Raw genomic sequence first — 22110 nt, 5'->3', positions numbered from 1 at the left:
TCAGGCAATGCATTTCAGATTCTAACCATTCACTAGGTAAATACGTTTTGTTCCAGCTTGTTTTGCTATTTGTTCTCAATTGGTACTGTCAGATTCTTGATCCTTCCACTTATGGAAATCATTTCCTACTGTCTACTCCGTCAAGATATCTTATGATGTTAAACACCTTTATCAAATCTTCTCTTAAACTTCCATTCCATACAGAGAACACTCCCTGCTTTTCCGTAGGTAAAAGAATTTCCTCATCCCTGGGTCCATTCTCAAAAAAACTTTTCTGTACTTCATTTGATGCCTTCACATCTTTCCTAAAGTGTGGTTCCCAGAACTGGACACAATACACCAGCTGGAGATCATAGCTGCAGTGCACCATAATGACCCATGGTAATTTTCCTAACATAGGAAATCCAATGTGGTTCAAGATGGGAAAGGCCCAATTACAAGTGACGATGTGGAGATGCCAGTATTGGACTGGGGTGGACAAAGTCAGAAGTCACATGACACCAGGTTATAGTCCAACAGATTTATTTGAAATCGCAAGCTTTCGGAGTGCTGCTCCTCCATCAGGAAGTAAATCAGAGCTAACGGGGCAGAATAGAAAGATATCTGAAAACCAACTTCTGCCTTCTATGGCTGGAATCCTTTGGACCAATTGGTGCTATCAAACAATACCTATTCAGCAATAACCTCCTCAGTGATGCCAAGTTTGGATTCTTCCAGGGCTACTCAGCTCCTGACCTCATTACAGCCTGGGTTCAAACATAGACAAATGAGATGAGGTGACAGTGACTGCCCTTGACATCAAGGTCTCATTTGACCGAGTACGGCAACAAAAAGGCCCTGGCAAAACTGGAGTTAATGGGAATCAAGGAAAATCTTTCCATTTGTTCGAGTCATATCTAGCACAACAGAAGATAGTTATGATCAGTGCAGATTGCAACTCAAGGACATCTGTGCAGGAGTCCTCATGGTAGTGACCAAACATCTTCAGTTCCTTTATCAACGACCTTCCCTCCGAAACATGGTCACAAGTGAGGATGTTCACCAAAGGTTGCATAATGTTCAGCAACATTTATTAATCCAGAGACTTGGCTCATGTTCTGGGGACCTGGGTTCGAATCCTGCCATTGTAGATGGTAGAATTTGAATTCAATAATAACCTGGAAATAAAAGTATAATGATGACCATCAAACTATTGCTAATTGTCAGGAAAACACCATTTTGTTCACTCATGTCCTTTAGGGAAGGAAATCTGCCATCCTTGCCTGGTCTGGCCTACATGTAATTCCAGACCCAAAGCAATGTAGTTGATTCTTAACTGCTCTCTGAGCAATTAGGGATGGGTAAGAACAGGTGATTCATCCAGTGACACTTGTATCCCCTAAATGAATAAAGAGAACGTTTGTAACTCGTCAGATACTAATGCGGTCCATGTCAAAATGCAGCAAGATCTGGACAATTTCCAGGCTTGGGCTGAGAAGTGGTAAATAACATTTGCACCAGACAGTTTCCAGGCAAGGACCATCTCCATGAAGGGACATTTAACCATCACACTCTTGACATTCAATCATGCTTCTATCAATGAATCCCCACAATCAACATCTTGGGGATCCTATTCACGAGAAATTGAACTATGCTACCACATAAACACAGTGGCTACAAGAGTAAGTAAGAGGTCTACAGTCCTGCAGTGAGTAAGTCACTTCCTGACTCCCTAAAAACTGACCCCCATCTTCAAGGCACAAGTCAAGAATGTGATGGAATACTCCTACTTACCTGGATGAACACAGTTGCAACTACATTCAGGAAGCTTGACATCATCCAGAACAAAACAGCCAGCTTGATTGGCACTACATCCATAAGCATCCACTCCCTCCACCAGAAATTCACCAAAAATCCTTATACAGCACATCCCAAACTCACAACCACTACCATCCCAAAGGACAAGGACAGCAGGAACATGGGAGCAACACTAAGTGTAAGTTCCCTTCCATGCCACTCATCATCCTGGTTTGGAAATGCATTGGCATTCCTTCCACTACTGCTGGGCCAATATCCTGGAATTCACTCCCTAAGGGCATTATGGGTCAACCTACATCATACGGACTGCAGTGGTTCAAGAAGGCAGTTCACCATCACATTCTCAAGAGCAACTAAGGACAGGAAATAAATTTTGGCCCAGCCAGCAACACCCACGTTTCATGAGTGAATTAAAAAAAACATCATGAGCATGCCATGAATATTCATCAACACGACAGCCCAATGAAATTATGTTTATGAGCGCAATCATGTTTTGTCAAAAATGGGAAATATCTATCTTCACAAATCCCAATGCACTCATGAAGCATGTACCTGCTGGATTAATGTCTTCCTCCAAACTTGGTGAGTGCAAACTCCTTAATAATTTCAGGGAGTCAATGGTCTTGTGGTATTATCACTGGACTGTAAATCCAGAGACCCAGGTAACATTCTGAGGACCTGGGTTCAAATCTCGCCACAGCAGATGGTGGAATTTGAATTCAGTAGAAATATCTGGAATTAAGAATTTAAGGATCTCCATGAATCCACTGCTGATTGTCGGGAAAAAAACCATCTGGTTCATTAATGTCCTTTAGAGAAGGAAATTGTCATCCTTACCTGATCTGGCCTACATGTGACTCCAGACCCACAGCAATGTGATTGACTCTTAACTGTCCTCTAGGCAGTTAGGGGTGGACAACAAATGCTGCCTGGCCAGTGACGTCCTCATCCAGTTAATGAATAAAGTAGACTCATGGAAAGTTGTAGCCATTTGAAGTCTCGCTTGTCTTAAACATACTGTGAGGATTGAAGGCTCACTGGAACTTGTAGCTTTCCAAACAAAGCATCCACACTGGCTGCTAATAGCAAACCTGGCTAGGAAAAGCAAGGGAGATTAACTTCAGTGTTCAGATCAAAGTGGATTAGGAGAAATAAATAGTTTAGAATGGAAATAAAATTATGTGTTTGAAGGATTCTAGGGAATGGAGAAAGGAAACTGGGATGCATAGAGGAGAATCATAATGGGAAGGGGACCTAGGAAAGGGTTATGATGTGGTGTATGATGTGCACTGGGAAAGGAGAAGGAGCAGGTAAGTAAAGGAAGTTGTTAGGCAAGAGAACATGGGTAGGATAGGATTCTGAACGGGACAAAGATCTGGAGAAGAACAGGAATATCGAGAGAGATGAGGAGAGGGCTGATTGACATGAGAGATTGTCAGGAGATTGAAGAGGACAGAGGGAAATGCCAAAGGGACAGAGAAAGCTAACTGTATGTTATTTCTTGAATGAGGCTGCGACATATCCACACGTCAGTCTTTTTGCACCTCCCACATAACTAGGAAACATTGATAATTTATTGGAAGCCCTTCTGCTGCCTCTACTCCTTCACCTCCTGAACATGTGAAATATGCTACCTAAACATAAAATCATTCTATCTGAACAAAAATGTCGAAACAATCATTTAACTTATGCTCAGATAGTCCCATTTCTTAAATCACATTGTCTGACAACAGAATAACAATGATGATGATTTTCAAATATCCAATTCTTCTACTGGCCATGATGTAATGGCAAGTGTCCTGAACACATGACATATTATAGAATAACTAAATGAGGGGAATTTTGTAAGGGCCTGAGTGATAAGGGTTAAAGTGAGATTTGTGGTAGAACCAGTAAGAAGTACAGCGAGGCTACCTGTGACAGCAGGAGGAGGGAAGATGAGTTCTCGCAAGGGAGCAGTGAATTGCTAATTAAGGGGGTTTATTGCTTTTTAGGGACCCGAGTTCAATTCCACCCTTGGGCGGCTGTCTGTGTGGAGTTTGCACATTCTCCCTGCGTGGTTTGCCCCCACAATCCAAAGATAAGCAATTTAGGTGGATTGCCCAGAGTTTTCAGGGATATGTAGATTAGGTGAGTTTACAGTCAACCCTACAGTCAATTGGCCCCCTTGATGCCAGCTGAGGGAATTGGGCACAATCAGTCGATCACTGGGGACAACCAGAATCAGAATGCTCCTCACATAAGGAGTGAGAAGCCCAAAATGTCGGGCAGCCTACTCAACCCTTTCTGGCAATCTGTGGGTTGTTTTCCTCCTAGCATGAAAGAGAGAGAGAAGCTGGTATTACAGGAGGTCAAGAGGGTGGCACAGTTAATACTGTTGGCGCAGGTCGGGAGGTACCCCATGCAAATGGATTGGCAACACGGGGCTTGCAGGGTTAGTGATATCAGGGGTTAGGGTAGGTAAGAGTGAGCAAGGGACGATGTTGCAGGCAATAGTGAGAGTGGTCAAGCATGCGGCTGGGTAGGATGCGACTACAGTAGTAAGGATAGAGTAGCTGTCAAATATCAGAGAGAAAATAATGGCCCCTTACTCTGGTGGAGTGGAGAATTAATTTACCTTCTTCCTACAGTGCTGGACCACACAGACTTCTCTAATCTGTGTGGCAGCCTCAGACTTGACTGGCATGGCCTTCAGTGTTGGTGCTGGGGAAGAATCGAGGTTGCTGCTCACAATGTGTGAAGATTTCACCCCATCTGGATGTCCATGGAAAATGTCAGTAACTGTGCAGGATGGTAACGGACTGACAGTGCTTGTCTGAGTGCATGAAGGGCTTTTAAAGGTGGCGTGGGTACAGGGATCCCTTCTGGCATACTCAGTGTTCAGTTGTTCTGGGAATTGTGCTGGTGAAATGGGGCTGGCATCAGGTGAGAAGGACACCACAGGTAGTTCATGAGGGAGATACAACAAGAAAACTCATTAGGCCTGGCTGTGACGAAAACTCAAAAATTATGATGCACCTTGCATTTAGCTGGTAAATGTAAGATTCAACAAAATTTGAGAAGGAAGCACAATTGTCTAATTCTTGCAACTGATTCACTGGATACATTTACACTGGTTTGTGATTGAGGATATTGTAAAGGTCATGAAAAAGATTAAATTAATGAAAGAAAAGTAGGAAGTAAAGATTTGAAAATGGCCCATATACTTGACACATGATATAGCAGACTGTCAAGTAGAAGGCAGACGCAACTCATAACAATGTAACAAAAACATTTTCTCCTTTCACCTATTCCCTGTTTACACTACAATTTGGCAGTTGGAATCTTTCCAATTTGTAAAACACTTGAAGGTATGGCAAACATTTTGCATAAAGTGGATATTCACAAAATATACCTTATTCTGTGGTGGATGCAATTGTAGATTCTGCTTTGAATGGTTATCTGTGACAGAACTAGAATCATCCTAGGCTCATCTGTAATCGGAAGAACCAGTAAGAAGCCATCGTAAGGTTAGAATGTTATTTAAGAACATGCAGCAAATGTACCTTTCTGATCTTGAATATAGATGCATATGGTTATGTGAACACCAAAATATATACAATATGCTTGTCACTGATAAAGGTTGAATCATTCAAGTTCAATTAGCCTTGCAACTTTGTTCGGAGCTGAACCCAGGGCCTCTTAATCTCACGCATATGGCATCACATCACTCTTGTGCAACACATTATTCATAAAACAGGGGTAAAATATTCAGGAAATTCCACTTCAATATGGTTTACAGCACACAAGGCATGTGCCAAAACTCCCTTTAATGTGGTACCCATTTCCAAATTCCAATTTCCATAAATATATTTTCAAGATGAAATGAAGCCCACATCCTGAAAATAATAAATTAGAAATGAAAATGCTGCAAGTGCACAGCAGGTTAGTCAGTAATTGGAAGAGAAGTATAAATTGATGTTTTAAAGGAATTCTTCACCAGCAGCAGCATGGTCAGGGTCCTACTATGCACTGTTGTCACTATCAAAGTCAGAAGTCATACAACACCAGGTTATAGACCAAAGTTTTATTTGAAATCTCAAGCTTTCAGTGCGTAGCCCCCTCATCAGGTTAAGTGAGAGAGAAGCACAGAGACACAGAATTTAGGGCAGAGAGATCAATGGCCGAAAGACCAAAAGATTGTACAAATGGTGTGAGTGGAGTGTCGAATAATAAGCCGTGATCAAAAATGTTAGACAGTGATCAAAAATGATGGTGTGAGTAAAATGTCAACAGCTGAATACAAGCAAAGGGATGACCTTCAATCCGATTAAACAAGGCAGAGAGATAATTACAAAAATTTAAAAACAAGGTGTTGCTGGAGACAAACCAAATGACTGGAATAACATAAGAGTCACATACTGAATGTCTAACCAAAGTAATAAGTCATCTAAAACTGTACAAACTAATTAAGGTAGAGAAACTATAACAATTTATCAAGGTGATGGTGTCAAAACAAGACAGCAAGGAAGATTTCATAGATACACAACAGTGCAAGACATGGCAGTTCACAAACAGATACTACCTTCACACGTGAGAACATCACCCACCATGTACATGGCAGACACAATTGTGAGTCAGCCAATGTTGTCTATCTCATATGCTGAAGGCAAGGATGCTGCAAAGCGTGGACACACACAACAATTGCCAGCAGGATGTTCCCTTCCAGCCAGAGAACACTTTAGCTTTTGATATTCAGGTAAGCATCCTCAAATGCGGCCTTTGAGATGAACAACCACAGAACCGCTGAGCAGAAACTGATAGCCAAGCTCTGTACCCATGATGATGGCCACAACTGTGATCTTGGGTTTGTATTGGCTGTATGTGACCCCACTGCACTGTTCTGTATCTGTAAAATCTCCTTTACTGTCCTGTTTCAACATCATCATCTTGATAACTTGCTATGATCTCTCTACCTTAATTAGTTGTACAATTTTGGGTTACTTATCACTTTGGTTAGACCCTCAGCATGTGACTCATACCTATTATGTTATTCCAGCTATTTGGTTTCTCTCCAGCACCACCTTATTTCTATCTTTTCGTATTTATCGCACTGCCTCACTTAATTGAAGGCCATCCCTTTGCTTATTATTCAGCTGTTGACACTTTACTAGTGCCATCCAACACTCTTGGCCACCTACAGAGAGTTATTATTTGACACTTCACTCACATTAGTTACGTGACATTTTGATCTCTCTGCCTTTGATCTTTCTGCCCGTAAATTCTGTGCCTGTGTGCTTCTCTCTCACTTAACCTGACAAAGGGGCTACGTGCTGAAAGCTTGTGATTTCAAAAAAACCTGTTGGACTGTAATCTGGTGTCGTGTGACTTCTGACTTGGTTCATCTCAGTCTAACACCGGCACCTCCACATTATGTTGTCAGTGTAGAATTCATTGGATCTCTACATTGTATGATGGATCAATGGTCATGGAAGTACCAAATGTAAGGCATTAAACACGATTGGGACCCTAGCCTGGCATAGCAAGGGGACGAGGAGGACCTTTTAAATTCACCATTCAAAAAATTCCCTTCTGCAGTCTATGGTTAATAACATCTCTGCAGTTTTACGAATTGTGACTTGTTAAATAAATAATCCAACTGAAATAAATTTGAATCTGGGTCATGTCCATCTCTGCAATGGAGGTTCAATCAGCCCACACCCTTAAAACACCTCCTAAAATTTGGAAAGCCCATGAATGAGTTGGGATGCTAGAATACTGAATCCATCACCATTTTTCAAGGTAAGATCAGTTATGAGGTAGGGTCGCTGGACCCGAAACGCTAACTCTGATTTTTCTTCACAGATGCTACCAGACCTGCTGAGCTTGTTTAAACACTTACCTCGAAGCCAGCGGTCTTTTCTTCAGCAGAGAGCGTCGGGAGCTGGGCGGAAGTGAAGTTGGAGCCGAGAGGCAGTTGGGAACGTAAGCGACCATTATTTAAGCACTTACCTCGAAGCCCCAGGTCCTACACAGCAGGGCCTCCTTTCCTCCCTCCTCCTTTAACCTAATTAAAAGTCCACAGACTCACAGCAGGAAGAGCGGGAGCGTCGATCAGAGGCCTACAGGTGGGTGAGTCTCTGCTTTAAAGATTAGCAAATGCCTACCTTGACCGGCAGAGTCCTCCATTCCTGTTCCAGCAGCAGAAAGAGCGGGAGCTCTAACCGAGAAGGACTCTCGTGTGTTGTTAAGGTAAGGCTTTTCAATTTATATCCTTGTGTATTGTGGAATTGATTAAAAGTTTAATTGCTTAATTGAAAAAGAGTGCAGCAGAGAAGTACTAGAAAGCATTTAATACATAAGTTGTAAAAGCTAACTAAATAAGTAGTAATGGCTGGACAGGTGATGTGCTGTAGCTGTATGATGTGGGAGCTGCCTGATCCCATTGTGAATGGCAGTGACCACATCTGCAGCAAGTGTTGGTTGCTGGAAGAACTCCGGATCAGAGTAAATGATCTGGAATCTGAGCTTCAAACTCTGCGGCACATCCGGGAGGGGGAGAGTTACCTGGACACTTTGTTTCAGGAGGCAGTCACACCCGGTAGATTAAATAACTCAAATTCAGAAAGTGTTCAGGGACAAGGTATGACTGTAAGTGAGGCAGGTATGGGGATTCCGAGTTCAGGAAAGGAGCCTCAGCCCTTGACCTTGACCAACAGGTATGAGATTCTTGCTCCCTGGACGGATGAGGAACAGGGCTGTGGACAGGGTGAGCCAGCTGACCACGGCACCGTGGTGCAGAAGGCCATTCAAGAGGGGCAGCAAAAAGACAGGTAGTTGTTATAGGGGATTCTATTATTAGGGGGACAGATAGTATCCTATGCAAGCCGGGTCGGGAGTCCTGCATGGTGTGTTGCCTGCCCGGTGCCAGGGTGTGGGACATCTCCGACTGGCTTGAAAGGATATTGGAGCAGGAGGGGGAGGGGGAGGATCCAGTTGTTGTGGTCCACGTTGGGACTAACGACATGGGCAAAGCTAGGGTAGAGGAGCAGTTCAGGGATTATCAAGCACTAGGAAGGAAATTGAAGTACAGGTCCTCAAGGGGCATAATCTCCGGATCACTGCCCGAGCCACGTGCTAATTGGCATAGGGATAAGAAAGTTAGGGAAGTAAACACGTGGCTAAGGGATTGGTGTGGGAAAGAGGGATTCCATTTCATGGGGCATTTGGAACCGGGGGGATCTGTACCGTTGGGACGGTCTCCACCTGAACCGATCTGGAACCAGTGTTCCAGCGAAAAGGATAAATAGGGTGGTCAGTAGGACTTTAAACTTCTGAGTCGGGGGGAAGGGAAAGTGAAAGAGACAGGGAGTATGGAGTTAAATGGAAAGATAAGCAACAGGATAGCATGTGTACAGGTAGGTTTAAGCTCGAGGCAGACTAGGAATACAGCAAAAAGGAAGGATAGTTTAAGACATCTTGGGATTTCCAAACTTTCTAATAATGATAAGAAAGCTAGCATTAAGACACTTTATCTAAATGCTCGTAGTATTTGCAACAAAGTAGATGAATTAACAGCACAAATCCTCTTGAATGATTATGATGTGGTAGGCATCACAGAGACATGGTTGCAGGGAGCTCAGGGCTGGCAGTTAAACATCCAAGGATTCACAATATATCGAAAAGACAGGGAGGTGGGCAGAGGGGGTGGGGTTGCCTTGTTAGTTAAGAATGGAATTAAATCTACGGCACTGAATGACATAGGGTCAAAAGATGTGGAGTCTGTGTGGGTGGAATTAAGGAACCACAAAGGCAAAAAATCTATAATGGGAGTTATGTACAGACCTCCTAACAGTGATCAGGACCAGGGGTGCAAGATGCACCGGGAAATAGATAGGGCATGTCAGAAAGGCAAGGTCACGGTGATCATGGGGGACTTCAATATGCAGGTGGATTGGGTGAATAATGTTGCTGGTGGATCCAAGGAAAGAGAATTCATGGAATGTTTGCAGGATGGCTTTTTGGAACAGCTTGTGATGGAGCCCACAAGGGAGCAGTCTATTCTGGACTTAGTGCTATGTAATGAGCCAGACTTTATAAAAGACCTTAAAGTAAGAGAATACTTAGGAGGGAGCGATCATAATATGGTAGAGTTCAGTCTGCAGTTTGAAAGAGAGAAGGCAAAATCAAATGTAATGGTGTTACAGTTCAATAAAGGTAATTACAGGGGCATGAGAGAGGAATTGACGAAAATCAACTGGAAGCAGAGCCTAGCGGGGAAGACAGTAGAGCAACAATGGCAGGAATTTCTGAGTGTAATTGAGGACACAGTACAGAGGTTCATCCCAAAGAAAGGAAAGATTATCCGGGGTGGGGTTAGACAGCCATGGCTGACGAAGGAAGTCAGGAAATATATCAAAGAAAAAGAGACAGCCTATAAAGTGGCCAAGAGCACTGGGAAATCACAAGATTGGGAAGGCTACAAAAACAAACAGAGGATAACAGAGAGAGCAATAAGGAAGGAGAAGATCAAATATGAAGGTAGGCTAGCTAGTAATATTAGAAATGATAGTAAAAGCTTCTTTCAATACATAAGAAACAAACGAGAGGCAAAAGTAGATATTGGGCTGCTCCAAATTGATGCTAGAAGGCTAGTGATGGGAGATAAGGAAATAGCTGAAGAACTTCATAAGTACTTTGCGTCAGTCTTCACAGTGGAAGACATGAGTAGTATGCCAACAATTAGGGAGAGCCAGGGGGCAGAGTTGAGTATGATAGGCATTACAAAAGAGAGAGTGCTAGAAAAGCTAAAGGGTCTAAAAATTGATAAATCTCCTGGCCCCGATGGGCTACATCCTAGAGTTCTGAGGGAGGTGGCTGAGGAAATAGCAGAGGCTCTGGTCGTGATCTTTCAAAAGTCACTGGAGTCAGGGAAAGTCCCAGATGATTGGAAAATTGCTGTTATAACTCCCTTGTTTAAGAAAGGATCAAGGCAAAAGATGGAAAATTATAGGCCGATTAGCCTAACCTCGGTAGTTGGTAAAATTCTAGAATCCATTGTCAAGGATGAGATTTCTAAATTCCTGGAAGTGCAGGGTCAGATTAAAACAAGTCAGCATGGTTTTAGTAAGGGGAGGTCGTGCCTGACAAACCTGTTAGAATTCTTTGAAGAGGTAACAAGTATGTTAGACCAGGGAAACCCAGTAGATGTTATCTGTCTAGACTTCCAAAAGGCCTTTGATAAGGTGCCTCACGGGAGGCTGCTGAACAAGGTGAGGGCCCATGGTGTTCGAGGTGAGCTACTGGCTTGGATTGAGGATTGGCTGTCTGCCAGAAGGCAGAGAGTTGGGATAAAAGGCTCTTTTGCGGAATGGCAACCAGTGACGAGTGGTGTCCTGCAGGTTTCAGTGTTGGGGCCACAGCTGTTCACCTTATATATTAATGATCTGGATGAAGGGACTGGGGGCATTCTGGCGAAGTTTGCCAATGATACGAAGATAGGTGGACAGGCAGGTAGTACTGAGGAGGTGGGGAAGCTGCAGAAAGATTTAGACAGTTTAGGAGAGTGGTCCCGGAAATGGCTGATGAAATTCAATGTGAATAAGTGTGAGGTTTTGCACTTTGGAAAAAAGAATACAGGCATGGACTATTTTCTAAACGGTGAGAAAATTTGCAAATCAGAAGTGCAAAGGGATCTGGGAGTGTTGGTCCAGGATTTTCTTAAGGTTAACTTGCAGGTAGAGTCTATAATTAAGAAAGCGAATGTAATGCTGTCGTTTATCTCAAGCGGGTTGGAATATAAAAGCAGCGATGTGCTTCTGAGGTTTTATAAGGCTCTAGTTAGGCCCCATTTAGAATACTGTGTCCAATTTTTGGCCCCACACCTCAGGAAGGACATACTAGCCCTGGAGCGTGTCCAGCGGAGATTCACACAGATGATCCCTGGAATGGTAGGTTTAACATATGATGAACGGCTAAGGATCCTGGGATTGTACTCATTAGAGTTTAGAAGGTTGAGGGGAGATCTAATAGAAACTTACAAGATAATGTATGGTTTAGAAGGGGTGGACGCTTGGAAGTTGTTTCCGTTAGGTGGGGAGACTAGGACCCGTGGGCACAGCCTTAAAATTAGAGGGGGTAAATTTAAAACTGAAATGAAACGACATTTCTTCAGCCAGAGAGTGGTGGGCTTGTGGAATTCATTGCCGCAGAGTGCAGTGGAGGCCGGGACGTTGGATGCCTTCAAAGCAGAGATCGACAAATTCTTGTTCTCAAAAGGAATCAAAGGTTATGGGGAGAGTGCAGGGAAGTGGAGTTGAAATGCCCAGCCATGATTTAAATGGCAGAGTGGACTTGATGGGCCAAATGGCCTTACTTCCACTCCTATGTCTTACGGTCTTATGGTCTTATGGTTTGTTCCAGCAACTTCTGTTTTTGTACCATTTGTTAAGGACTCCCACAACATCTCAACTTAGTGAAAATCCAAGTGTATATCACTGTTTTTGGCATAGTGTCAACCTCTGTTGTCAGAACTTTTCCTGAGCTAATGCCAATATAGAAATTTTCATAATCCTTAGTCCAGAAATAAAACCATTATCTATTAATTTTTGCTGCTGCAAATGTAATCTTTACACTTCTGTCCTGCAAAAGGAAGGATGTTAATAAACTGGAAAGTGTTCAAACATATTTACAAGGATCATACCAAGACTGGAAAGTTTGAGTTATAAGGAGAGGCTGGATAAACTGGGACTTTTTTTACCTGGAGCGTAGGATACTGAGGTTCATAAAATGAAGAGGGACATAGATTAGGTGAATAGTCAAGGTTTTTTCCCCCAGGGTAGAAGAGTCCAAGACTAGAGGGCATAGGTTTCTGGTGAGAAGGGAAAGATTTAAAAGGGACCTGAGGGGTAACTTCTTCACAGAGGGTGGTTCGTATGTGGGATGAATTGCCAGAGGAAGTGGTAGAAGTGGGTACAGGTGCACCATCTAAAAGACGTTTGGACATATAAATGGATAGGAAAGGCCAAGATGGATATGGGCCAAACACAGGCATCTGTGACCAGTTTAGTTTAGGAAACCTAGTCAGGATGGACCACTTGGGCCAAAGGATCTGTTTCCAAGCTGTATGACACCATGACTCTATGACTCTGCTAAAATTATTACTCTGCAAGTTTTTACATTTTCATTATTGATACATATCATTAAGAAAAGGCTTTTAATTTGGCCAGTGTTTCAAAATTGGTCACGACTTAATAATCATATCCAACTATCATCCATACTTCAGCTAATTCTAACTATAGCTTAACAGCTAGAGAGCATAGCACATTAGCAGTAATGTTACAATGTCTTTGATGAATGAGCCAAAGCCAAGGAGCTGTTACTTATTGCCTCAAGATAAATTGCCCCAATCATGTGGATAAATTATAACACCTTTAGTTGACCTCTTTTAGTTTAGTCACAAAGATTGTCTTCAGTATCTTGACAGCTTTTATAATGTTTAATGTTTATTTTCCAATAGTCAATAATAACCTGAGTGTGATGATTGTCCAAGTGAAAAATTAGCCATGTATAGTATCAAGAAATCTGACAAATTCCTGATTTCTGTGCTGCCCGCAGGAATGATTGCAAGCAAAGATTAGATTGGACCATTGTTAATTGTACAGCTCAAGCTGTGAAGTCTGGGCATAGTTTTAGTTGCCTGTCAATCATTTTACAAAGAGGAAATAATACAGCCTGTTGAATATTGCATTACTGTCTGTGTCACCGCCCGTAAGAAGAGATTTTACTGCAAACTAATGCACCTAACTAGGCTCAGAGACAGTTTGAATGTTTAGTAGAATTTTGTCATTTGGTGGAATAATGTTTGGTGTTGTCATGTGCAACTCTTCAATGAGCTTGGCTGTGCAGAACTATTGCAACTATATAAATCACCATACTATTCTAAGTAATGAGTAACACCGGAGAAAATCTGTTGTCAGAGAATCAACAAGAGAGCAGTCTGTATTAGATTTAGTAATGAGTAATGAGCCAGATGTGCAGTACTATGGATGTGGAAATAGCAGTCTTGATGATGAAGTGCATATGTGGTTGGAAGCTCAGCTCAGGTTCAAGGACAACACCAATTGCAAACAGCCTGGTTCAGCTTCAGATAATTGACAGAGAGGTATAGAATCGGTAGGTAGGGGGCCCATTTATGGTGCAGTGGTATTTTCCCTACCTCTGGACTGAGAGAGGCTTCAAGTCCCACCTTGTCCAGAAGTGTGTAATAGCATCTCTTAACAGGTTGATTAGAAAAATAGTTAATTTTTTAAATCCTAGAATCAGTGGGCAGGGAATAGCATTTTGTGGAAGGAAAACATGGCTTCAGTCTCCCCAGTATACAGTTGGAAGAAATATTTGCACACTCAATGTTAGATGTCAGACAAGTACTAAGGCAAAAGATACTGCTCGCCATTTAAAAACAGATGTAAGCAATTTTGCAGGTGAAAATAACCGCTTGGTTAATTGATTAATTGTTTTCTGGTAGCTTTCAAACAGAATCAAGTGTCTGACATTCCTGGGGAACAAACAACAAATCAAACGATTCACCAAAGTAAACTTGAGCAAAACCCAGTTATGGAAGATTTAAGTGGCACTAAATATTGCCAGAATTTTAAAGGGTTTAGGTGAGAAAGTTAAAGATACTTCAATCATGACCTAACATATATTCTCAAATCAACAATTGGCCCTAAATCGGTAAATTGTGAATTAGCTTTATTATTTAAGAAATTGAGACGGAGAAACAATGAAACTGTAGATCGATTTGCCTAACACCTGTTGTGGGGCTGTTATTGAATTCTGTCATTGAGGCTAGAGAGAGGCTGGGCACTGAGAGGTTTAAGCTGATTAGAGAGTCAACATGGATTTGCAAAGAGTAGTTAACTCAGAGACAAGATTTTGTTTTGACGGAGAAATGGTTTATTTTATAGGGGCTTCCAGAAGGCATATGACAAGGTTCTGCATAAGAACCTGTTAGGCAAAATTAAAGTTCATAAAAACGAGAGCAACTTATGAAAGTTGTTACATTGTAGAAGGCAGAGAAAATGGGTATATACTGAAATTAGAAGTGATTAACGGTGGCCATTAGGATCGTAATGTGGCCTCAAGTATTTGTAAAACTTATTAACACCTTAGATAACTCAATAGAAAGGCGTAAATCAGTCAATAATTCGTCAATGCTAGCTGACTCAATAGTTGTATATTTATGAGTGCTATGAATTTATTAGCCAAGGCACTAAGGGATATGGAGCCAACATAGGTGGATGAAATTTGAAAATGTATCAACCATGATCTTGTTGAATAGTCAAGAAAGCCTGATTGGCTGAATGGCCTACATGCCTTTTGTAAAAGTCTTGTACCAACTGTCAAGTACGTTAGTTTGACATTGTGTCATTGTCTGACTAATACTTCGCGATAAATTAAATGAAGAAATATATATTATTAATTAAAGTAGATATAAAAACTTCCAAATTAAGCGCATTTAAATGTTTATGAAACCAAACAATGAGACAAATCTTTTCAGTTCTAATAATGAACCATGTTTGAAATAATTGTTTTAGTAATTTAAAGATCAAAAGAACAGCATTAAAAACACTCAAATGTCCAATTCTGTGTTATTCTGTAGAACTTATTTGGATTTCGCTACTTTTCATCAGCAGCTTGTGGCTTACAGCCAACAGTTTAAAATGTTGGGGCCTGGTTGAGTTACTGTTGTCAGTTAAGTAGATTGAACTGGGTTTTTATCTATCTCTCGCATCTTTGTGTTTGTTTTAAAATGATCTATTGGTTTGACAACAATGCCAACTATCCACGCAACACGCCAGGACTTACTGTTTATAAAGTCACAGAGTCATGTAGCATGGACAAAAATTGTTCTGCCCAACTTGTCCAGGCTGACCAGGTTTCCTAAACTGAACTAGTCTCATTTACCTGTGTTTGGCCTTTCGTATCCCTGTACCTGTCCAGATGTCTTTAAAATGTTGCAATTGTATCTATCTCTACCACTTCCTCTGGCAGCTTGTTCCATACATGCACCACCCTCTGTGTGAGAAAGTTGCCCTTCAGGTCCATTTTAAATCATTCCTCTCTCACTTTAAACCTATGCCCTTGAGCTTCGAATTCCCATACCCAAGGGAAAAGTTCTTGGCTATTTAGCTTATCTGTACTTCTCTTGGTTTTATAAACCTCTATCATTTGTATCGTCTGTATCATATACCTGAATATTCAATTATTCCTTCAATTGCTACATGCCTCCATGGAGAAGGAGCTGACCTGCTTTACAGCTAACCCCTGGAAAAGTTGCTTCAAACGAGAAGTATATCAAGAACCATTCTGAGTTCACTCTCCCTATACTTGCATACCCATCTTGCAGCAATAGCATAAAACCCTTGGGTTTAACAGCTATCTTTTGAAGCAGGAAAGTGAATGGAATCTTCTAAAAATATTGAAATATTGTAAAAAAAGAATGTTTCAACTTTGTGCAATGATGTCTTACAGGAAAAACAATGCAATTTGTCTAGGAAACAATGAGGACTGGAAGTGCTGGAAGCTAAAGTCAACAAATGTTGAACTAGAAAAGCACAGCAGGTCAGACAGCATCCGAGGAGCAGGGAAGTCAATGTTTCAGGACGAAACCCTTCGTCAGACCTGGTGTGTGTGGGGGGCAGTGAGGGGGTAGGGCTGGGGGAAGGGTAGGTAAGATGGAGATAGGTGAATGCAGGAAGGCGATTATTGTAGTTGGTCAGAGCGAAGTTTGGAGTGGATTGGTGAGTTGGGAGTTGAGAGTGGATAGATTTTGAAGCTGGTGAAGTCAATATTTAGGCCATTGGGCTGTTGCTGCCAAGGTGAAGGCAGAATACTGGGTCAATGGAAAGATCCTTGGTAGTGTGGATGTGCAGAGGAATCTTGGTGTCCATGTACATAGATCCCTGAAAGTTGCCAACCAGGTTGATAGTGCTGTTAAGAAGGCTTATGGTGTGTTAGGTTTTATTGGTAGAGGGATTGAGTTCCGGAGCTGTGATGTCATGCTGCAACTGTACAAAACGCTAGTGCAGCCTCACTTAGAATATTGTGTGCAGTTCTGGTCGCCCCATTACAGGAAGGATGTGGAAGCATTGGAAAAGGAGCAGAGGAGATTTACCAGGATGTTGCCTGGTCTGGAGCGAAGGCCTTATGAAGAAAGGCTGAGGGACTTGGCTGTGTTCTCATTGGAGAGAAGAAGGCTGAGGGGGGATTAAATAGAGACATTCAAGATGATCAGAGGATTAGATAGGGTGGACAGTGACAGTTTTTTTCCGAGGATGATAACGTCAGCTTGTACAAGGGGGCATAGCTACAAATTGAGGGGTGATAGATTTAAGACAGATGTCAGGGGCAGGTTCTTTACTCAAAGTGGTAAGGGCGCGGAACGCCCTGCCTGCCAATGTGGTTAACTCAGCCACATTAGGGGCATTTAAACAATCCTTGTATAAGCATATGGAAGATGATCGGATAGTATAGGGGGAGGGGCTTAGATTAGTTCACAGGTTGGTGCAACATCAAGGGCCGAAGGGCCTGTTCTGTGTCCTACGTTCTATGAAATATCAGGCGTTGGTCCTCCAGTTTACGTTTGGCCTCACTCTGTCAGTGGAAGAGGCTAAGGATGGACATGTCACCAGGGGAACGGTGGTGGGGGGGAGTGGGGTGCGAGTTAAAGTTGATGGCAACTGGGTGGTTGGGTTGGTTGGTGAGTGCAGAGCACAGATGCTCCACTAACTAGCCCCTGAGTCTGTGTTTGGTCTCCCTGATGTAGACAAGACCACATCAGGAGCAATAGATACAGTGGATGAGGTCCAGGATTGTTTATAACACACAACATACATAGAAAATGTTATTCAACACTCAGAGGTTTTTACGTGGTTTTACAGAGGTTTAAATCTTTTTATTTTGTCATTTGCTTATGTAAGTTAAAATTTATTTCACTTGTCCTAATACATGCTGATGCAATCATTTGGCAAATGTTTGATGATACTCCTGTGATACATCTTGGGATGTTTCACACTATTAAAAATGTTTGACAAGTGAAATCAAAACACAAAGTGATGGAAATACTTGGTGGGTCTCATCGCATCTATGAAGAGAGAAACAACAGTTAAAGGACTGGAATTTCTAGTGGACGCCTCATTTTTGATCTGAGTCCATATAGGCTTGCCAGTGCCACCCAATCGGATAGACTTATGTCAATATCAAGTTGGCAGGCCATGCAGGAAGGATGGGCAGGGCTGCAAAGGCTGGCAAATAAGTGTGTGGCTACGTCAATTTGGAGGCACTTTCAATTACCTACATTGATGATGTTTTCAAATAATGAGGCTGAAGCCAGCACAGCCTTCATGGTGGGATGGAAACTGCACAATTGTTTTCAGTTGCTCTCATGACATTTGAGACCTGTGCCTTTGTTGTTGGGTAACGGAGTCTCTGGCTGTGATTGCTCTGCATCCAGTTGTTGGGAGACTGCCATGAGTGAACTTGTACAGTCTTCTCATGGTGCTGGTGCTTCGTCAGTCTCAATTGCAAAAATTGTCACTCTTTGGGCCCTCAATAGCTCCAATTGCTACATGCCTCCATGGAGAAGAAGTTGATCTGCTTTACAGCTAACCCCTGGAAAAGTAACCTGATAGCAGGAGTACTTCAAGGGCCATTCTGAGTTCACTCTCCCTCCTACTGAGTCTCAAAGATCAGCCATGATCTTATTAAATGGCGGGGCAGGTTCGAGGGACCAGATGGCATACTCCTGCTCCTAGTTCTTATGTTCTTATGTACTTTCCAATTACCTAAATTCCACATCCATTCCCATCTTTGCATGGCTGGAAAATTCAACCCAACTTTTTGTGTATGCAATCTTTCACCGGAAATGTTTTGTTGTAAAGTCATTGATCTGAAACGCTAACTCTATTTCTCCATCTACAGAAGGTCCACGACTTGCTAGTGAATTTTCGGCATCTTCTGTTTCTATTTCAGATATCCAGCACCTGCAGAATTTTGATTTATTAGATAAATACAACTGCTGTTTAGTTTTTCTTTCTATTTTATGTATTTACTGGCCCTGACTATAAAAGGATACACTGTAACCCGATGACCATTAATGTTAATGAGTTACTTCACCCTGTCTTACATGCTATATTATATGAAATATAATTAATTATTTATCCACATAACCAAGGTCAGTAAAAAAATTAATTTATAAAAATACCCATTAGAAATTTCTTATTTCCTTGACTTTTCGAAGGGATTGCTTAAAAATGTTCTTGCCGATTCTTTTCATAGAAGCATGCTTTCCCTTAGACTTATTCACCTCAGAAAGCTTCTTAATCACAAGGAGAAATGAACACTGGGGATCTATCGGACCTTTCAGCATACACCTTCAAACCGTTTCTAGTCTGGAACTGTCTGCATTTTTACCACTATTTGACCATAAGGAAAAATGGTATTATGTACAGCTGATAAATGAATGAGAAAAGACTTTGTTATACTGTCCAAAGATCCAGTTAATGCTCTAGAGACAAGGGCCTGAGTCCCACCATAGCAGATGGTAGAATTTGAATTCATTTTTTTTTAAATGTCAGGAATTAAGAGTCTAATGATGACCACAAAACTATTGTCGAGGTAAACTAAGCCCATCTGATTCACTAATGTGGGCCAGGAAAGGAAACCAATGTGCTTTCCTGGTCTGGCCTACATGTGACTCCAGATTTACAGCAATGTGATTGATTCTTATCTGCCATCTCGCCAATAACACCCACATCCCATGAATAAAAGAAAATTGTCAACACAATAAAAGATCATTCTGGTTTTAGCTTTATGACACTCCCATCTCTTTTTTTTTCTCACACCCCTTCACTACATATTTTAATAATTATGAGTGATTATTCACAATATTCAATAGTGTTCAATATTCTGACACAATCATTCACATTCTAATAACCCTTCCAGCCTTACTTTGATTTCTTAAAGCACCTTGCCACTAATTCATCAGTTAATGGGCAATTAACATTCAATAGTTATTCTTTCAATATTTTGCACAATTCTAATACAGTCTTCTCTTTTCTAGTGGATGCCAGCCCGAGCAACATTCCCCTGTTGTTATAATTGTGCTAGTATCAACATTGTGAATCAACTTTGTACATGGCTCAATGAAGTTTATCAAGATATTAAATAGAAATATTTTGCATACTTGAAAGACACAACAAAGGATAATGTTAATGTTACAACACAATCTTAGAGTGCCGATTAGATATAAAGCTTTTTGCATGCAGTTTTTGACCCTGTTTCATATGGTGGTTTTGCTATCATCTTAAAACATCATTTTCATAACAACAAAGCCAAATCAGTATTAAATACACAGTTAGTAATGCCCTCATTTCTAAATCAGAAGATTGTAGGTTTAAACTAACAAATCAAACCACTCCTGATTTGTTTCTTTTGAATGTAATATTAGCTTAACATTAAAATTCTTTGGTATTTAATCACAAAAAGTTACGTTTCTCTGATTTCATTGTTGTTTCTTCAGTAGAATGTTCCACATGTAATCATTCATCACTTATCCTTATGAACACGTTTCTAATTTAAATCAGGCTTACACTCAGCGCATCTGAATGCGATTCGGTGCATAGCGTTAGTTGATACTGTTAATGCAACCTCCAGGCATAATTAAACGTAAGAAATAGGAGCAAAGGAGGATATTCTCCCTATCACACCTGCCCTGCCAATCAATGAACTTATGACTGATCTGTCCCAGGTCTCAACTCCCTGTTATTTCAAAAATCTATTGTAGTTACTGGAATGAGATTGGCCAGGTAGATCTCTTTGGGTATGAGATCCCTGACTGTGGCTGTTAACCTGGGCCAATCAGGAGCCCTGGCTGACTGATATAAACAGGAGCCTCAGAAAGTCTCCTCACTCTAGGGACTGAGACTAAGCAAGCTAGTCACACATACAGTGCTCATGTAAATTAGGAGTGATTTGGTGATGGGATATTAAACCTCTGTGCAGTTATTTTAGTGGTGATGAAAGAAAGCAATATGCTACTGAAGAAAGATAATAAAATGTGAGGCTGGATGAACACAGCAGGCCCAGCAGCATCTCAGGAGCACAAAAGCTGACGTTTCGGGCCTAGACCCTTCAACAGAGAGATGCTTTTGTGCTCCTGAGATGCTGCTGGGCCTGCTGTGTTCATCCAGCCTCACATTTTATTATCTTGGATTCTCCAGCATCTGCAGTTCCCATTATCACTGCTACGGAAGAAAATTTGCTGACAATAGTTGTCTTTGAGTTGGGGCAAGCATATCTGGCATGCCTTCATTTGGGAGGTTTGACTCATTCAATCGTGCCATCAAAAACTGAGCTAGTATGTGGAAAGAATGCATTATTTTTCCCAGGCAAATAACATTGGGGCAGAAAAGAAACAATGAGTATGTCTTCTGACTGCTTGTTGTCCCACAGCATTTACAGTTGTTAGGAGCCTAACTCTCCCTGAAGCACCAGATACTAAAACTTTTCAAGAGTTGATGAATTTGGTTAAGGAGTATTACAACACCACCCTCCTCTAATTCTGAGGCGCTATTGGTTTTAATCAACCGTCCAAGACCCAGGGAATCCAAATCAGGAGTTTTTGGCTAGCTTAAGATGACTGGCAGAGGCATGTGATTTGGGTTGATTCTGAAAGAGATGCTGAGAGGCCGTTGTGATGCAGAAGGGACTTTCTTCCACTTTCAGGAGCACCCTGCCTTTAAGGGGAGGACAGTGTGTGACCGCACTCGGTGTGATCGTCTCGAATGCCAGAGTCTGGAAGGAAAGATGGACAGATCCAGCCTCATATAGATGCATTGTGGGAAAACCTGGGGAGATGCAAAACCTGTGGGTGTCACAGAAAGAGCTATTAGGAAGAAGATCTGGATGTGTGGGGCCTCACTAACATGTACACGCAGTGGCTGGAAACCATTTCCTGAAGAGCGCTCGCTGTCTCATTTATTGTGATGGAAATCCAAACTATGGAATGTGGAAATAAATGACTGATCACACTCAAACTGGGCCTGGTCAGCTCTGGAGTGTGCTGAGGGGAGACCTCTCAGGGACATGTATGTAAGATTCAGCCCTTGTGTACAAGGATACCCAGATCCTTCTGTGCTGCTCTTCTATTTTGAAGTAATAGCTTGCCTTCTGATTCTTCCTATTAAAATGGATGTTGATGTGTTCTAATTCTCTACTATATTCTTCTTTTTGGCACTTGACTGTACATTGGTTTGCACGTGTCACAGCTTG

General features: G+C 41.7%; 1 long non-coding RNA gene across 1 annotated transcript in view; it reads left to right on the top strand.

Annotated features, from left to right (window-relative positions):
* LOC132210431 (uncharacterized) overlaps positions 1-21900 on the top strand; it is a 37008-nt gene extending 15108 nt beyond the window's left edge. The window contains exons 2-3 of the long non-coding RNA XR_009446543.1: positions 7642-7761; positions 21565-21900. This is a non-coding gene — a long non-coding RNA (uncharacterized LOC132210431). The remainder of the gene's footprint in view (positions 1-7641; positions 7762-21564) is intronic.
* Positions 21901-22110: the final 210 nt, after the last annotated feature.

This window comes from Stegostoma tigrinum, chromosome 12, assembly GCF_030684315.1.
Source record: "Stegostoma tigrinum isolate sSteTig4 chromosome 12, sSteTig4.hap1, whole genome shotgun sequence".
Taxonomy (NCBI): Eukaryota; Metazoa; Chordata; class Chondrichthyes; order Orectolobiformes; family Stegostomatidae; genus Stegostoma; species Stegostoma tigrinum.
Note: the sequence above shows the minus strand (reverse complement) of the source record. Positions and strands in the feature narration are given on the sequence as shown.